The sequence below is a fragment of the Petaurus breviceps genome, unplaced genomic scaffold, assembly GCF_028583685.1.
Source record: "Petaurus breviceps papuanus isolate PSGF00001 unplaced genomic scaffold, PetGlider_PUasm1.0 65, whole genome shotgun sequence".
Lineage (NCBI taxonomy): Eukaryota > Metazoa > Chordata > Mammalia > Diprotodontia > Petauridae > Petaurus > Petaurus breviceps.
Genome location: NW_027186436.1, coordinates 813,233 through 832,990, shown reverse-complemented (window position 1 = coordinate 832,990; position 19,758 = coordinate 813,233). Strand labels below are relative to the sequence as shown.

General features: G+C 39.0%; 1 protein-coding gene and 1 long non-coding RNA gene across 4 annotated transcripts in view; one reads left to right on the top strand and one right to left on the bottom strand.

Annotated features, from left to right (window-relative positions):
* Nucleotides 1-3,214, top strand: part of LOC138173827 (uncharacterized) — a 32,391-nt gene extending 29,177 nt beyond the window's left edge. Inside the window, exons 4-6 of one of the 3 annotated variants that reach the window (XR_011171543.1) lie at nucleotides 510-590; nucleotides 681-732; nucleotides 2,932-3,214. This is a non-coding gene — a long non-coding RNA (uncharacterized lncRNA). Of the gene's footprint in view, nucleotides 1-509; nucleotides 591-680; nucleotides 962-2,931 lie in introns of those variants that run through there. The other 2 variants (XR_011171544.1, XR_011171542.1) reach the window with 2 other exon arrangements.
* The window catches only part of LOC138173824 (ena/VASP-like protein), a 285,363-nt gene that overhangs the window by 196,135 nt on the left and 69,470 nt on the right, over nucleotides 1-19,758 (bottom strand). The gene's annotated exons all lie outside the window — the stretch shown is intronic.

Below are 19,758 nucleotides of genomic sequence, written 5' to 3'. Positions count from 1 at the left end.
TTGTTAAAATGTGAATATTTATAAAAGTCTAATTTTCCGAGAGCCTCTAGTCCTGCATTGTGACTCTACTCTAGCCTCCTGATTGGCTAGGTAACTTCATTAGTAAAATCACTATGTCAAATATTTTAGGAGAGGCAGGTAGGTGGCTAAGTGGATAGAGCACTGGAATTAGGACTATCTGGGTTCAAATCCAGCCTCAGCTGTGTGACCCTGGGCAAGTCACTTAACTTCACATTGCCTGACAAAATGGATCCATTGAAGAAGGGAACGGTAAGTAAACCATTCTGTTATCTCTGCCAAGAAACCCCAAATGTGGTCATGAAGAGTTGGTAGCAACTGAACAAGACAACAACATCCTAAGAGAAAACTTAAATGCCAAGAATTAGTAGGAAAATTAGGACCCAGAGAAAGTGTGGGGGGGTAGCACATAGCTAGTCAGAAGCAGAGCTAAAACTAGCTTTTGACTCCTAAACCAAATTCATTCTGCTATTCCACTCTTCTTTTCCTAGCAACTCTGATAGTGAGAAACTTAAAATTTGGATCATGGATTCTACTGGGGACTCTCTCACAAACTCACTACGTGACCTTGGGTAAGCTGCTGGGAGGGGAGATCACAGAATCATTGATTTGGAGCTAGAATGACCCTTGGACATCATCTTGTCTCTCTTCTCATTTTGTAGATGTGGAATCTCAGGTCCTGAGAAGTTGGGTAATTTGCCCATGATCACACAGGTACTAAGTGACCCAAGGTGGGATTCAAACTTGGGTCACTGGACCTTAAAACCATCATGCCTTCTCTAGCACCACTTGGGGCACAGTAGGAACTTCAAATCTCAATATGTCAACTAGTGTTTTCCATGTCTTCCTGGAAAATATGCTTTGTTGAGGGGGTGACCAAATCCGGCCTCTCAACAGGGTAGCCCTAACATCTGTTGTGATTAGATTTTATGGCATGGACTGGAAGATGAGCTTTTATCTTGCCTCTTTTTTTCTGACTAGTTTTATGAACTTTGGCAGATTTAGGATGGCGTGATGGAAGTGTGTGAAATGTATAGCCCTTCATTTTTTGTGCCTCAGTTTCCTCTTCTGTAAAAGGGGAATATTTAGGAAAACTGGTCCCTGAGGGGAAGGCTGTGGAGGAGCTAATTCTCATTCCATGACACTATCACTCAATGCTAATTGGTATAATTATTATACATTCCCCCAATCCACCTGTTGTCAGATGAGTCATTATAGAAACATGACTGAAATAGCAAGCAAGGACTGAACCAGGGGCAAACATTGATATCTATGGTTAATAGCGCAGGAGAGAAGGCAAAAGCATGATTGAGTGGGAAGGCGCTGGCTGGGGTAAGGTGGTCTGAATATAATACAAAGCTGGGTACTATTCTGTTTGGTCTGGGAGAGACAGGGGAAGAATAGATTTTCCAGGGCAAGTAATCAATCAATTTATTAAGAGTCTACTTATGTGCCAGGTACTACTAAGTGCCAGGGATACAAAAAAAAGGCAAAAGACAGTCCTTGCCCTCAAGGAGCTGGCCAGCTAACGTGGGATATCACATGAAAACAAACATAGTGCAGAGTTGTAAGTTCCACCCATTCTACTACTTTCTACGACTAAAACAAGAAGTAAAATAAAAATAAAAACCAGGTCTAAAAGGTTCACTCAGACAGCTAACAATCTGTGTGAAAAATGTAGAAAACCATGACAGTTTTGATAATGTCTTCAAATATATGAGGGGTCATCATGGTGAAGAGGGCCTATGCTTGTTCTGTATCATTCCCTAAGACCATTGTTGTTCAGTTGTTACCGTCGTGTCCAACTCTAAATGACCCAATTTGGGATTTTTTTGGCAAAGATACTGGAGTGGTTGGCCATGTGTTCTCCAGCTCATTTTACAAATGAAAAAACTGGAGCAAACAGGGTTGAGTGACTTGCCCAAAGTCACACAACTAGTAGATGTCTGAGGCCTGATTTGAACTGAGGAAAAGGAGTCTTCCTGACTTCAGGCCCAGCACTCTGTCTATTGCTCCATCTAGCTACAGAGCTAGGACCAATGAGCAGCAAATTGGAGGAAGGGAGATTTCAGATAAAAATGAGGAAAAACCCTGCCTAATAATCCTAGCTGCCCCACAATGTCGTGAGCTTCCTTATCACAGGAGATATTTAAAAGGATGTCAAGCAGTCACTTGGTGGTGATGTTATGGCATCAGTGGGCTGTATAACCTTTAAGATCCCTTTGAACTGGAAGATGCCATGATTCTTAAAGGCCAACTTCAAGTTGAAGTGTGTCAGGAATACATTTTCCTGCCTGCCCAGCTAATCGAAGAAGCCCAGAAATCCCTGTCAGGGAAGCTGAGTTATCCTGCAAATGTAAGACCAGCAATAACAGTCCAAGGACCCTTTGCTTGTCCCAGGAGTCTTCTTTCCCCCCTTCGCCCCTCCCATCTCCCCCCACTAATCTGAATCAGGATGGGTTGGTCCATAGGTTCAGGCTTCTTAATCTATTAGACCTAAGAATCTGTAAAATCCCACCAGACTTCACTGGTTTGGAAGAGGTGTCCTAGGTGGGTGTCCTATTCCAACCAAGAGCCCAGAAGATCTGCCTTGTTTCCATCATTCTCCCTGATTACCCTTTATTTTGTGAGCATGTCTGCTCAATAAAGATGGTTTGCTTTATTGTCTTCCTGGGAGCTTCTTATCTCCTTCTACTGGGCCTGGGTATCACAGAATTTGCTGTATCTGTATTGACAAGGTGCCACCTCACCCATGAAGTCTTTCCTGATCCTTCCAGTTGAAAGTGATCTTTGTCTCCCCCAATTGTTTAAGAGCATTTTGTCTGCATATCTGCCTTACCATTTATCATACTTGACCTTGTATCATATTTATTTGTAAGTATGGCTTATCTCCTCCCCCCTCCTTTAAATTAGGAATTTCTAAAAGACATGGGCCATCACCAGCTGTCTTATGTCTTGCCACTGGACCTCAATGACCCTGGAGAAGAAAGTGAGGCAGCTAACTTTTCACAGCCCTGCCTCACTTAAATCCAATTCACTTGTAAGTCAAGACATCACCTTCCTGATTTCATTGATCCTCTTCGAAAACAAAGGGTGAACAACAACAATTCTAAAGGGAAGAGACCACATCTCGTATTAACTTTGTATGTCTAATATTTAGCACAGGGCTTATATGTAGTAAGGACTTAATAAATATTTACCGAATATAATTCTATTATTTATTCTTTTTCATTAAAATCACTGAGTCTCAGAGTTGGAAGGAACCTGAGAGGACAACCAGTTTATCCCTTTTACAATTGATTTCATAAATGGTCATGCAGCCTTCAAAGACTTTAAAGTGAAGGAAATGTCCTAAGTTTTCCCATGCCACTTTAAAAAAGTTATAATTGTTAGAAGTGTTTATTTTTCTCAGGTCCATCTCAGGTTGGAGGATCAGTCTGGATTCTGGGTAGAATTGTCTAAAAGTAATATTCTCCCAGATGTAGTGAAGTTGCCTAAGGTACAGGCTAAGTTAAGGACACTAGGGGAGTACGCTCTGGAAGCCCAGCTCACCTCTGGGAAACTAGGAAGAGCAATGCCCAGTCTGTGCACACATCTGGAAGAAAAGGGAAAATCAGAGTCTGCCTTCCAGATGTCTCACATAGCCATACGAGCATCAGTAAATATTAGATTGACCGACCACATTGGTTCTCTTTTCTTTTTCACTCAGAGAGCATATCTGTAGTTGACACAACTATGTTAAATTATACCAGTATGGGCCAGTCTCTATGGTGTACAAAACATTGTCCTAGGAACTGTGGGCAGTATAAAATAAACAAGGCACCAGTTATCCCTGGGCTCAAAGTGCTCATCACCACAACTACTCACATTTCTATGGCACAACATAAAGGCTTTTCTCACAACTATGGAAGTAATTCGGGCAAATGGTATAGTCTCCAGTTTACAAATGAGGAAAGAGATGAATCAACTGGCCGATAATCACAGTTAGTCAATGGCAGAGTCAGTACTCAGCCCTCGGTCTTCTGATTTTACATCCAATGTTTTTACCATTAAATCACATATCTGATCTAAGAGGGGAATCTTGCTGTTCAGAGGACTTGGTCACTATAAGCCTATGTGACTAATGAAACATAGCATGCCCCCACTCATGGGTAACCGACTGGCCAGTTCCTGCAATTGCTTCTTTTTTTGTGCTTGAATCCTATGTTTGGTCCAAATAATAGTCAGTCAATAATCATTTATTAAGCATGTAGGTGTCAGGTGCTGTGCTAAGCACTAGAGATACAAAGAAAGACAAAAATACCCCTGCCACCAATCAGGCAGATGGCATTTGGCATAATCTCTCCCCTGCCTCACAGCTACTTATGACCTCACTAACTGGTTTTTGATCCAACTGAAAGAGCATGCTCTTGCTTGAGAGCCCCCATTGGAGAATTCTGGATTGCTTGATCATGATTAGAACACTCTGTAATGCTCAGACTATGATTTTTTATGACATGTTACTAGAAACTATGCAAAACTTATACATTGGCCCCCTCCCCACTTTGAACAAGAGGATCCTAAGCTAGAAAATAATTTCTTTTAAAGCAATCGGGGTTAAGTAACTTGCTCAAGGTTACACGGCCAGTTATTTTATGTGGGTGTTAAATATCTGAGGCCAGAACCGATTCCAGGTCTCCTGACACTGGGGCCGGCGCTCTTACTCACTGCACCACCTGGCCCCCCGAAAATAATTCTTAATTCTGGCAGATTTCAGACCAGGCTGTAGCACTAGAGAAATCTGTGATACTGGCTTTTCCAGCCTCCCAAAAACCATTCCATCCCATTGTGGAAGACCAGCTGGCTCCCACTCAGAGAGGATGCATTGCCAAAAAAGTTATCAGCACTTGGATATTCTCAGATTCAGAGATGACTATGGGCTGAGGTGTAGAGGTTGCTGTTGAGTGTCCTTGCCAATAAACACCCTAAACCAAATGAGAGGTGAGTGTGGACTCCTTTCATGCATGACTCCAAAGTAAATTAAAACCCTAAGTCCTCATGGAATAGTTCACAGAGAGAAGGTATATATATATATATATACAAATAACTATAATACAAATTCAAATATCAACCCGACTCCAATAAGTGAGGTATGGAATAGGAGGGAATTATCAAAAGCTCCATGGAAAAGGTAATATTTGAGTTGGACATTTTAGGAAAAAAAGGATTTCCCCAGGTGGAGATAGAGGCTGGAGTTACTCTCCTTCAAAGACAGGTAATCCAAGGTATGAAGTTGGTAGAGGGTAGGATGAGATGGGAGGGCATGATGAGAAATCCAGTTTAGCCGGCACATAGGACAGGAAGTTTTGGAAGGTAAGGCTGAATAGGTGGATAGGAATGTGGAAGCATGGGACATATACAACATATATGAGCATGAGCCTTTTAAGTGCCAAGATTGCCGGCCCAAATCATTCTTTTATCAGCATTGGACGTTGTCCAGAAGGCTTTCAACCAATTCCTCATCTCAGCAGGTTACTGGATCACCCGGGAGATGTAGAAAAAAGCAAATGTTACTGAGAATTTATCAGAGGCAGATCATAGATTTGAAGATGAAAAGAACCCTTAAAGATCATTTAGTCCAAGGCTTCTTCTTTTATTCTTTTGTGTGTCAGGGACTCCTTTTCAGTTGAGTGAAATTTATAGATCCTTTTTGGAATAATGTTTTTAAATGCACAAAACAAAACACATAGGAATAATGAGGGAACCAATTATACTAATTTAAAGCTTTGAAAATATTTTAGAAAATAAATTCACACAACTCTGATCTGATCCAATCCCTTCATTTTACAGATAAGGAAACTGAGGCCCAGAGAAGACAAGTGAATTGGTGGCATAGGTGATAATTAGCCAAGCCATACTTTGTATCCAGGTCCTCTAATTCTATATCCAGGTCTCTTTCCACTATATCATTGACAGGTAGTACACAACTATATGGGAAATTAAATACTTAGCTCTCCCTTATCTTCTTCAGTTCAATTCAATAAATACTTATTACATGCCTCCTGGGTGATGAATACAACACCAGAAACCAGGGAGCTTCAAAGTATAAAAAAGACACAGCCTCTGCCTTCACTTCGATCAGTCAATGATTAATTATTAAGCACCTGCTATATGTCAGACAATCTCTTTATAGGGCTTACAGACTAGGAAGACCCATAAAAATAACTATAATACAAAGTAATGCACAAAGTAGTGCTCAAGCAATGTCAAGAGATGGAGAAGAAGGCTTCTGGGGTACTTTTGGGATTTCATGTGAAGGATTTTGATGGGGACATGGACAAGGTGCTAGATGTCTATCATAGGTTCCCAAAGTGGGTGATACCACCCCCTGGGGGATGCTGGAATCATGGGGGGCAGTTGTAGCTTTGGGTGCAATTGGGGGGCATTAAATAAAAATAAGGGCGGAAGCATAAGGAAAGAAGAGAAGAGAATTTTGAGAAACCATTAGTACATGTTTAATTTGATGTGTAAAAGAGTTAAAGTCGTAGAGATTATATTATTTTCCAAATAAACACACAAAATGCAAGATATAATCTATCAGTGGTCAAGTCCACCAACAGGTTTTAACAAGCAGGTACTGGCAGGTGAATGTGTCTTCCATTTTTGGGAAGCCCAGCATGCCTTTCCAGGAATATGTACATGTAATGATTTGATTACAATATGATGTTACACGGTAATATTGTGTCATCAAAATTTCAATGCAGGAAAACCCCCCACAAATTTATAATAAATTAATAAATTTAAGATGCATCATTTAAAAAAAGTTTTTTTTTTGAAATGACACAAATTTAAAAAAAAACATTGAAGGATTAAAGAAAGTCAATTTCCAGATGGACACTAATTTTTTTTGAAAAGTTTTGACCCAGCAATACCCCTTATAGGTCTATATCCCAAAGATAGCATAAAAATGGAAAAAGGACCCACATGTACAAAAATGTTCATAGCAACTCTTTTTGTGGTGGCAAAGAATTGGAAATTGAGAGGATTCTCATCAATTGAGGAATGGCTGAACAAGTTGTGGCATATGAATGTAATGTAATACTAAATACTGAAGAGGGAGGAGTCTGTACCTGATGTGCAGCTTAGAGTTCAAAGACTTGTACTGATTCATGCCTTGTTGACATTCAAGGTTCCCACCTTTGGGAAAAGCACAGGACTTACTTCAGTTGGATACCTCAGGAGATTCAGTCTTCTTCATCTTTGTTTAATCAGAGCAGGGTGGCTACCAAAGCCCTAACTACAGTAAAGACACAATTGCGGAAGAACTCCCAGGGATTGTGAGTACAGTTTTGCTGGAGTATAGAGTACACAGAACACAGTAATATTTGACAGAATAAAGAAGTAGGTTGGACCAAAGGTTTTGAACTTTACTTGGTAAAAGTAAAGAACTAGTGGACAGTTTTGAGCAGAGGAGTGACTTAAATACATCTATATACAAGGAAGATAATCTGGTTCTATTTAGAAGGTGGATAAGAGAGGATAAAGAATGGATGGAGGAAGGTGTTTTCCACCTATGGTTCATAATACACAGTTAGTGCCAGTTTCTACACTATTCTGTCCTTGAATTGTGAAGGGCACAGTGGATAGAGCGCTGGACTTGGGATCAGGAAGACTCATCTTCATGAGTTCAGATCAGATACTTATTGACTGTGTAACCCTGGAAAACTCACTTAATTCTGTTTGCCTTAATTTCATCTGTAAATAAGATAGAGAAGGAAATGGCAAGACACTCCAGGATCTTTGTCAAGAAAACCCCAAAACTGGAGTCATGAAAGATAGGATATGACTGAACTACAACAAAAATCCTTGAATAGTATCACACATGGTAGTGTTATTTTCTCAATTAGATTTCCCCAATGAAATTCCTTAAGATATGAGACCTGGTACATTGTAGGTGCTTAATAAATGTTTGTTGACTGACCAATCATGTCTATTTCTCTTGACAAACTTTGGACTGAGTTCATGAGAGAAGCTAAAATGCCAACTCTTCAAAAAACTGGCTCTCCTTAAGCCAGTCTAGAATCTGGAACCTGAATTATTCTCTCCTGCCTCCATGTTTTTGTTCACACTTTTCCCTATTAATTGAATTCCCTCTCTTCTTTACCTGTTGAACTCCTACTCAAGCTTTAAAGAGCAAATAGAATTCACCCTGCTTAGATACCATTTTCTTATCTCATGGCTCAACCAGTAACAACCTGGAACTGGGAGGACTCTTCTTCCTCCCACTCCCTTCACTTGGCATTTTGTTTTGTGTGTTTCTAGGACACTTATCATAAAATATTGTGGATTGTACAGGGCGTCCCTAAAGTCTGGACACATAGGACATCTCATTAATTATGCATATTTTCAAGAAATGAAATGAATGAAATTTTCAACATTTTATTTAATTAGCATAAATTTTAGCCATGACAATTTCATATGGAATAAATGCTTTCATTAGCTATTGGGGACTATTTTCCATATTAATGATATTAATTTAATTAAATTAATTAGTGAGATTTCCTATGTGTCTCCTATGTCTTCCTATGAAGTCTCATTTGTGTTAATTAAATAAAATGCTGTTGAAAATTTCATTTATTCCATTTCTTGAAAATATGCATAGTTAATGAGATTTTCTACATGTCCAGACTTTAGGGACACCCTATAATCCTCTGTTTGCTTTTTTCCACTACTAAATTAAAATCTCCATGGGGCCAACAGTTACATTTTATCTAAATTTTATTTTTCTTATAGAGCCAAGAACACTGTTCTGTATATAGTCAGTGCTTTGTTTCATGATTCTCACATTCCCCATTCCTCTCTGTGATCTCATAACACCATGTATTCCAATTCAATATTTATTAAACACCTACTATATGCAAAGCACTGTTGCTAGGAATATAAAAATTTAAAAACTCAGTCTCTGCCCTCAAGAAGTCCATATTCTATTGGAGTGATGAAGACAAAAGAGACACCCAAATAACAAGTAAATACATACAAAGGAACTGTAAGAAAGAGCATCAACATTAATAATTGGGGAGATTAGGCTTAATTAGGCTTCATGGAAAAGGTGTCAACTGAGCTGGAACTCTGATTGAAAGTCAGAACATTGAGAGGTTGAGAAGACATTCTGAGCATGGGCACAGTATTGCAAAAGAACATACAGATGTAGAAGATGGAATGGTCAATTTTCAGAAACAGCTTATCAGTTCAGAGATTTGCCCAGAGTCACAGAGCTAGTAAATGTTTGATGCAGGATTAGAACTCAGATCTTCCTGACTTTAAGCCCAGTGCCCTATCCACTTCACCATGCTCACTCTCCTGAGGGTCAGTTTATCCTGAATGAAGTGTTCATAAAGGGAGGAAGATAATTATCTGAAATCTGGAAAGGTGGGTTATAACCAGATTGAGGGGGGCTTTTACAAACTGGCTGAAGATTTTGTATCCTAGAGGCAATAGGGAACATTAAAGATTTTTGGGCAAAGGGTGGCATGGTTAGATCTGTCTATGCCTTAAGAAGATTATTTTGGCAACAGTATGGAGGTTGGATTGGAGAAAGGGGAGACTGCATAGAGGAGGATCAGTTAGGAGGCTATTATAGTTCAGCAAAGTGGATAATAGGGGCCCAAATGGAAAAAAAAATAGCAGCATGAATGTACAGAAAGGGACATTTGGAAGGGATGTGGAAGTAACAATGAGACTTGATAAGTGATTAGATATGAGGGGAACAATCAAGGATGGCTAAGGTTGTTATCCTGGGTGATTGAAAGCATACTGATGCCCTTCACAAATTCAGAGGTGGGGCAGGGTTAGGGGAGAAGACAATGACTCTGGACATTATTTCAGATGCCTACAAGGATACTCATTTAGAGATGTTCAACAGGCATTTAGCAACACAGGACATGTATGTGTGCACACACATACAATATACACACATGCATATATATACACTACTTACACATAAACACACGTGTGCTTCTATGTGCATGTACACATACACTATGCACATATATGTTTATATATGAGTTATCTGTATAGAATAAGGGTATTTAACTTGGGATCCATGAATTCTGTTTTAAAAATATTTTTATAACTTTATTTCATCATAATTGGTTTCATTTGTAATCCTATGCATTCCATTTTATGCATTTTAAAACATCATTCTGAGGAGTCCATAAGCTTCACCAGAATGCCAAACAATTATTTAAGAATGTCTGATGTACATTATAAGTGAATTCACAGGAATTAATGGACTCTCTAAGGGAAAGAGTATAGAGAGAGAGAAGGGAAGAAAGTCCAGGACAAAACCTTGGGGAACAGTTACACAAGGACAAGATGTGGGATTATGATCCTGGAAAAAGGACTGAGGAGGAGTGATAATATAGGAAGAAGCAGAAGCAGGAGAGAGTGGCATTACAGAAACCAAGAGAGGAGAGAGTATGTAAGAGGAGAAGATTGTCAATAGTGTCTATAGTGTCAGATAGGTCAGTCAAGTAGGATAAAGACTAAGCAATAAACCAAGGGGTTTAGCAGTTAATGAAATCACCGGGCACCATGGAGAGGGCACTTTCAGTGGAGTGGGTTTGGAATTAGATTCAAAAGGGTTGAGAAGCTAAGTGGGAAGTGAGAGAGTAGAAGAAGTGAGTATAAACAACTTTTCCTAGAAGTTTACTTATAAAAGGGATTTGTATTGTTTATCTATGTACAAGACAGTGAGATTATTATTTCCTATTTATCCTCGTGTCTTACCTGCAGCACCTAGGACAATGCACATAGCAAGTGATTCACAAAAGTTTAAAATGAATGAAATAATTGATTGATTTCTTGGGTGCTTTTTGGGTAACTTTGTTGCACTTTTCATAAGGAATAAGAGGGAGAACTACTGGCTTAAGTCTGGGAAATCTAGTCTGTAAATTGGTTCTGCAGGAATTTGCCTAGTCTGTACTAGCATCTGACACTCTCTTTTCAGCAACTTCTGGGTTAGTGGAAGCTTGGAAAATAAGAGGTTCCTAGATTGAGTGACTATTTCTCAATCCATGCCTTGAGGAATATTCTCTTGACCACTGCATCTCCTAGAGTGCAGAAGGCTGGTCTGGAAGTAGATTAAAATCTTCAGATCTTTATGGTTAATCTAGGATGGCAGATGCATCAACATCTGGAGACCTGCAACTGTGGTCAAATGTTTCTCTGATGTGGAAAGTAATGTGGATAGCTGTCCCTATGGGCCAGCCAACTGCCCATTATGACAAGGAAATATGACATCAGGCCTCAAAGGCCCCAATATTTTCACTCTGTTTAATCAGACTGCAGTACAGACCCAAGACCTCTTTGGATTACAGCTGGTTCAAAGACAATATTGACATCTGGACTAGATTAGACAACTAAAGACAAAAATATGATAACAACATTTAAATATTGTTTGGGGTTTAAAATTATTTCTTTACAGCAACTCCATAAGTCAGATAGTGAAAATATCACTACAAAATAGTATGGCATACTCGATAACAGGATGGAATTGGAGTCAAAACCTGGGTAGGACTCTGGTTTCAGACATTTCATAGATGTGTGATCACAGACAAGTCACTTTACCTCTCTTAAAAGCACCTTCCTCACAGAGTTGCTATGAGAGTAGAATTAAATAACGTATGTACAGTACTTTTCAAACCTCCAAATGTTATACACATGATAACTATTATTTTGATCCCCATTTTACAGAAATGGAGGGGAAGAGAAATGAGTATATATACTGTAGTTTCTCAAAGTCACAGTTATTAGGAATTGGAATTTGAACCCAGGTCAACTGATTTCAAAGGCAGTGCTCTGTATTATGGAAAGTTGGAGAAGGAAATGGCAAACCACTTCAGTATCTTTGCCAAGAAAACCCCAAATGGAATCATGAGGAGTCAGATGCAGCTGAAATGGCTGAACAACAAAAATTATAGAAGGAATCAAGTCCCCTCTTACGTCTTCTCCACAGCACATTTCCTACTCCCTCAGTTTCTTTACACAATTCTCATAGGTCATAGAGTCCAGGCCTCTAGAAATCTTTCAGTCATAATTATGGTGTCCTGACTAGGGCTTTGTCCCAGGATGCCAAAATTCAAAGGACATTGATAACACAACTTCTTAAGAAGCATAGAAACAATTAAGCTTAGCACCTAATTAGTAAGAATCATTAATTAAAATATGAAGCTAGCAAATGATATACTTCTCCAGCAATTGCACCCCAGGTAAGTTTTTCCTTGTCCAGCTCTATTCCACAGCTTTTTCTCCCCCAAATTGATCTCAAGGTATCTAGAAGGCAGAGACCCAAGGGGCCCATGATCTATATTCTCTGTCTCCTGACTGTGTATTTCAGGGTTTCTTCCCTTATGGTGTATTGTGTTCTTAGGATCCCCCCTCCCCAACTGAAGTTCTTATAAAAAGTAAATTTGAAGGCATATATAGGGAACTTTTCTTAGGTGTCAGAATTGACTGTTGTGTCTCTGTTATCCTGAAAACCCTGTATTCAATTGGTTGGTGTCCTTCCTAAAATATAGAGCCAGAACTGAATGCTAAACTTCATATTACATCTAACCAGGGAAGGGCTAGCTTTTTAGTAAGAACATTCCAGAGTGGAAAAATCAGTCATTTCTAATAACTAAAGGAAAAGCTTTGTAGGACAAGACTGGCTACAAATCTAGATATATTAATCAAGATTCACTTACCCCAGTCTATTATCTGTTCTGCACTGAGAACTGGGACCAAAGGTAGCAAGAAGACAGATTTCTGGCCCATACAAGAAGGGATATGCTGATAAAGCTTTTGCATCTGACTCTCCAAAAAGTTTTGTTGTTCAGTCATGTCTTACCTTTTGTAACCCCATGGACCATAGCACACCAAGCCCTTCTATCCTTCACTATCTCCCAAAATCTAATGTTCTTTGTTTCCATGATACTCTCTAGCCAACTCATCCTTTGCCATCCCCTTTTCCTTTTGCCTTCAATCTTTCCTAAAATCAGGATCTTTTCCCATAAGTCCTGCCTTCTCATTACGTGGTCAGAATATTCCAGTATTTGACCTTCAGGTGAATAGCCTTAATTAATTTATTGACTGATTTGATCGCTATTCAAGAGATTCTCAAAAGTCTTCTCCAGCACCACAACTAAAATGCATCAATTCTGTGTTCAGCTTTCCTCATAGTCCAACTCTCACAACCATACATTGCTATTGGAAAAACAATAGTTTCACTATATAAACATTTGTCGGCAAGGTGATATCTCTGCTTTTTAGTATCCCTGTCCAGATTTGCTCTAGCTTTCCTTTCAAGGAGCAAATGTCTTTTAATTTCACAGCTCCAGCAGCTGTCCACAATGATCTTTGAGCCCAAGAATATTAAGTCTGGCACTACTTGCATTTCTTCTAATGGGACCAGTTGCCAAGATCTCTGTTTTTGTTTTTTTTAAGTTAAACTTCAAGTCAGCCTTTACACTCTCCTCTTTCACTCTCATTAAGAGGCTTCTTAATTCCTCTCTACATTCTCCCATCAAAGTGGTATTGCCTGTATATCTGAGGTTGTTGATTTTTCTCCTGACAACCATAATTCCAACTTTTGATTCATCCAGTCTGGCATTTTGCATGCTGTACTCTGCATGTAAATTAAATAAATAAGGTGACAATATACAGCCTTGTTGTATTCCTTTTCTAATCTTAAACCAATCAGTTGTTCTGTGTTTGGTTTTAACTGTTGCCTCTTGGACTGCATGCAATTTCCTTAGGAGACAAGTAAGATGATCTGGTACTCCCATGTCTTTGAGGACTTGCCACATTTTATTGTGATCCACAGAGTCAAAAGCTTTAGTGTATTCAATGAAGAAAATTAAATGTTTTTCTGGAACTCCCTTGCTTTCTCCATAATTCAGTGAATGTTGGCAATTTGGTCTCTAGTTCCTCTGCCTCTTTGAAAACAAGCCTGCTCTTCTGGTAATTCTCAGTTCACATATTGCCAAAACCTAGCTTACAGAATCTTAAGCATAACCTTGTTGACTGTAATGGTAATTCAATTTAATCCCTTTGTATTGGCAAAGCTAACAGGTACTTAACACTTAGCAATTAATTGTTAAAGAAACAGAAGGTATGAACCTTTGTTGCTGACATAACAGGAAGGTGTTGAAACAGGAAATGGCTGAAACTGGAAGCTAATGTCATGTACATATAAGGAGAAGCCCCTGCTGGGTCAGACAGATCTTCTTGGAGCAAGCTTCATGGAGGCAGAAGCTGCTGCCACTGGGGAGGCTGAAGAGGAAAGGTCCCCTAGGCTGGAGAGAATGATTTTGATTCTGGGAACCAGCTGGAGCTTCTGCTGGGGGAGCTACCAGCTTCTCCTAGGAGCTGCCAAAAACTGAGGAAGCATAATTGTGATAGTGGTACTTTGCACGGACCTATTTGTGGCTTTGTTAAGCCTTGGTTTCTTAGGAACAAGGACCATGAAGGATTTAAGGTGGACTGGACACTGTGAGTTTCAGCATGGAACAGGGACAGCATGGATAGCTGGACAAGGAACTGGGAGCTGTCTGCCTTTGAACCCAAGTGACAGTTTGGTGAATCCAGATAGGAGCTGGGACCATGGAAGGGGATCCAGGGAATCTGAGAGACTACCCTGTGTCAAGCTGAAAGAAGACTTTACTTGGATACTGTGTACTGACTGAGAAGACTGTAACTTATTTGTGACTGAGGGGTGGATGGCCTGTGTATTTTACACTACCCCTTAAGAGAGTGCTGAGTAGTGACTGATATTGTAACTTAGTGTGCCCCATGAGTGGAGAACTTTGACTATTATATTTTGTGATCCTTAAGGAGGCAAACCTCCTTAAGGATGATTGAATGATTGAGTTACTAAGTGATTGATTGAATGATTATACTTTGTTCAAAACTGTGTGACCACTGTAGTAAAAACTATGTGGCCATTTTATGTATTTTGTGAATGCTGTTGTGAATGTTGTATTTTGATTGTCTGTGATAAATTGTAACATTGTGAATGCTGTACCTTGATTTACTGTGAATGTTTTGCTCTGATTTGTTATTGAATAGAGTGTTCACTATACTATGTAATCAGAACCTTAAAAGCTGTTCACAGTATCATTCTTCTGGAAAGCTACTTGTGCTTGGCTTTACATTGGCATCTGAAATGAATGCACTTGTTTGGTAATGTGAATAATACTTGGCATTACCATTCTTTAGGACTGGGACATAAACCGATCTTTTCCAATCCAGTGACCACTGTTGGATTTTTCAACTTTGCTAGCATATTGAGTATAGCACTTTTACAGAATTGTCTTTTGGGATTTTAAATAACTCAATTGGAATTCCATCACCTTCACTAGCCTTGTCGGCAATACTTTCTAAGGCCCACTTGACTTCATTCTCCAGGATGTCTGGAGATGTAGAGATCAGTAAACACACCATCATGGTTATCAGTGATGTGAGGATCTTTCTTGTAAAGGCTCTTTTGTGTATCCTTGCCACCTTTTCTTAATATCTTCTGTTTACGTTAAATCCCTACCATTTTTTTCTTTTATCATGCTCATTTTTACATGAAGTTTTCCTTTGATATCTCTAATTTTCTTGAAGACATCTCGTCTTTTCCATTCTATTGTTCTCTTTATTTCTTTGCATTGCTCATTTAAGAAAACCTTATTATCTCTCCTTGCTATTCTCTGGAATTCTGCATTCATTTGGGTATATCTTTCCTTATCTCTTCCTCTTTTCCCTTTTGCTTTCCTTCTTTCTTTAGTTATTTGTAAAACCTCATCAGACAGCCATTTTGCTTCCTGGCTTTTCTTTTCCCTTTGGCATGTTTTTTGTTGTTGACTCCTGTACAACATTGAGCACTTTGTCCATAGTTTCTCAGACATGGTTTACTAGATCTAATCCCTTAAATCTATTCATCACCTTTACTTAATATTCATAAGGAATATTATTTAGGTCATACCTATATGGTCTGATGGTTTTCACTACTTTCTTCAATTTAAACCTGAATTTTGCAATAAGAAGCTCATGATCTGAGTCATAGTCACCTCTAGGTCTTGTTTTAACTGACTATATAGAACTTCTCCATCTTTGGCTGCAAAATATATAATCAATCTGAATTCTATATTGACCATCTGGTGATGTCCATGTGAAGAGTTACTTTTTGGGTTGTTGAAAAAGAGGATTTACTATGACCAGAGACTTCTCTTGATGAAACTGTTAGTCTCTGCCCTGCTTTATCTTGTACTCCAAGTTATTTCAATTATCTTTTAATTTTCCACTTTAGCATCACAATTCCCTATTATTAATATTACATCTTTTTTTTGGGTATTATTTCTAGAAAGCATTGTAGGTCTTCATAGAACTGATCAACTTTGATCTCTTCAGTATCAGTGGTTGGAGCACAGACTTGGATTACTGTGATGTTAAACTAGTTTAAACTTGTATTCAAATAGGTATCATTCAGTCATTTTTGAGATTATACCCAGTACTGCTTTTCTCTTCCTTTTATTATCTATGAAGGCTATGCCATTTCTTCTAAGGGATTCTTGCTGACCGTAGTATATGTTGTGATCGTCTGAATTAAATTTACCCATTCTTGTCCATTTAAGTCCACTGACATCTAAGATGTCAATGTTTAATCTTTCCATCTCCTGTTTGACCACATCTAATCTTTACAGCATTGGACTTTCTTTTTGTCACCAAACATATCCACAGCTGAGCTTTTTTTTTACTTTGGTCCTGTTACTTCATTAGTGCTGAAGCTACTTGTAGCTGTCCTCTGCTCTTCCCAGTAGTGTATTGAACACCTTCTGACTTGAGGGGCTCATCATCTGATGTCATCACTTTTATCATTTTAATACTGTCCAAGGGGTTTTCTTGGCAAGGATAGTGGAGTGGTTTGTGTAATGGGAATGTAAATTTAAGACCTTCCCTGCCCCTAGGCCCTTTGATAGGCTTAAGTGTACCTGTAGCTTGTGACAGGAGGCTTGTTTTTCAGGAGATACTTTGTTATTGGGCAGTGGGTCAAGAGGGTTGTTACATTCTCTGAGCCAGGAGAAGGCTATACAAACCCTGATGCCTCCGAGGCTTTGTTTTTGGGCTCACTTTGAGAAGTGTTGTGTGATTTGACCAGATGAGACTCTAGGCAGCCATTGAGCCCCCCATCTTTGAAAACCCAGATTTGATGCTTCCCTCTCTGGTAACCATGACTAGGTATGGATGTAATGGTCAGACAGTTGGAGGCCTGTATGTTTGAAGTGGTTCTCTGTCTTCTTGTAACTTCTGTCTGTATACTCTGAAGTTTGGGGTGCTGACTTTCCCCCCTGAACTAGGTAAATTGTATGTTTGATTGATGAAAGCAAGATTGTTAACCCATTTTGAGTTGCTTTCCTTTAGAAAAGCAGATCTAAGAACCTATGTTGGCAGGTACCCTGGGTATGTCAGGGTGCTTGCTGCTACAGTTTGCCATATCTTTCTCCAGTAGATCAATTTTTGTCAGAACTCTCCATTACGACCTGTCTATCTTGGGTAACTGCATGGTATAGCTTATAGGTTCATTGAGCTATCAAAGCCATTCTACCATGACAAGGCAGGGGAGTCCAAAAAGCTGGACACACTTTTAAGTTTAATCTGAATTATACCAATCTGCAAATGAACACTTTCTCAATTACTTTCTTAAATCTAGAAAATCAACACAATAATTAATCAAGTCCCAATTTGTAGCATTTGTCAATTTCTCAGGTGTAAATACACTGAAAATTTAACAATTAACTTCTAGTAACAGCTGGCTTTAGCACCTCTCTAGTTATAAGGAAGGGCTTTGTAATAATCAATACTATCTAACAATAAAGAGGGCTTATAGATCCTTGTCATCAGATAATATTTAAGCAAAGGCCAGATGATCTTCTATCAGAGATAGTTTCAAGGAGATTTGTGCATTGAAGTACTAGATGGTACTTCAAATCTCTTGCTTCTCAGTGCAATCTCTATAATTCTAAGATTTTGTTCCTCTGCTTTGTATGTTGTTTATTTATGCTTTGTCCTCTTTCTCAGGTGTGTCTACTTGAGTATTACTATCTTTAATGAATGCTACTTTAAGTCTAAACTTTCTTCTCCCTCTATTAAAATGTGCCTATTCTATAACCACAGAATCTTAAAGTATGAAGGGACTTTATAATCATAGAGCATAGAATGCCAGAGCTGGGGAAAGGGTGTTTGAATGACAGAACCAAAGGAGTGAGACCTGAAAGGAGCCTTGAAGCTTATCCTGTTCAAGGACAGAGTTCTTTCAGTTACAGCATGCTTCATTTCACATTGCTAGACCAATTCATGCTATGCTGTTAATTATTCATAATTTTAACACATTACTCTTCCCAGGAGTATTTGCATTTTAACAGGGACCTCAGGAGGCAATGATACCTTAACCCAAAAGAATGAATCTTGAATGCAAGAATTTCATATGCCAAAGGAGGATGTTTGTGTGTGTGTGTGTGTAAATATTTTTGGATACCACAAATAGGAGATGATTCCTTTTCTTTACCTGTAGGTACTCTACCTACACTTCTGTCTCATGAGTATATAACATTACTGATCATCAGACTGTGTCAAGTAGTCAGATATTGGGAATAATCTCAGATATAAAACATTAAAAATCTTTATTCCATTTTGGATACCCTTACCATTTCAGCTGAAAACATTGCCTCTTCAACAACAGAAAAAAGTAGAGATCATTTGCTAAGAATTCTTTCTTTTCCCTGCTTCCTTACCTCACATAACTCAGATATCTCCCTCCAGTATTTCCTCTTTTACTCCTGTCTCATGTGAAGTTAGCCCTTCTCTTTGTCAAAATTAGCACCTCTACATGCACTCTTGACACCGTTCCATCCCATCTTTTCCAGAAGATTGCTTCTTCTATCATCTCCATTCTCTCACTAATCTTTCATCTTCCTCTATTTACTAGATGCTTCCCTACTGCTCAGAAACATGCTGATGTTTCCCCATATTTAAAATACCCTTACTTTATCTGACCATCCCCACTTGCATCATCTCAACATTTCTCCTCTTCTTAGTGTTTAAAGTCCTTGAGAAAGCCATCTTCAAATAGTGCCACCACTTTCTCTCTTCTTACCCTCTTCTAAATCATCTGCAGTCTGGCTTCTCATCTCATTATTCAACTGCAAGGTCCTTCTCCAAATTTATAAATGATTTCTTAATTGCATATCAAACGGGCTTAACTCTCATGCTTCTCCACCCCTCTGCAGCCTTTGAAACTATTGATCACCCTCTTATGCATACTCTTCTCTCTAGGCTTTTGTGACACCACCCTCTTCTGGTTCTTCTCTTACCTAGCCTCTGTTTGTCTTCCTTGAATTTTCCTCCAGGACATGATCTTTGACCCTGAGTGACTTCTAAAGGTCTGTCCTTGGCCCTTTTCCCTTCTCCTTCTATACTTTGTAGTTTGGTGGAACTCCCAGGAGTTCAAAGATCATTTCTAAGCAGATGATTCCCAGAGGCATTCATTCAACCCAAACCTCTCTCCTGACCTCCAGTACTACATCACCAACTACCTATTGGATATCTTAATCTAGAGGTACTACAAACATCTCAAACTCAATATGTTTAAAACAGAACTCATTATCTTTCCTCCCAAACCCTATTTTTTCTAAAGTTTCCTATTACTGTTGAGGGCTGAATCATATTCCCAGTCACCCA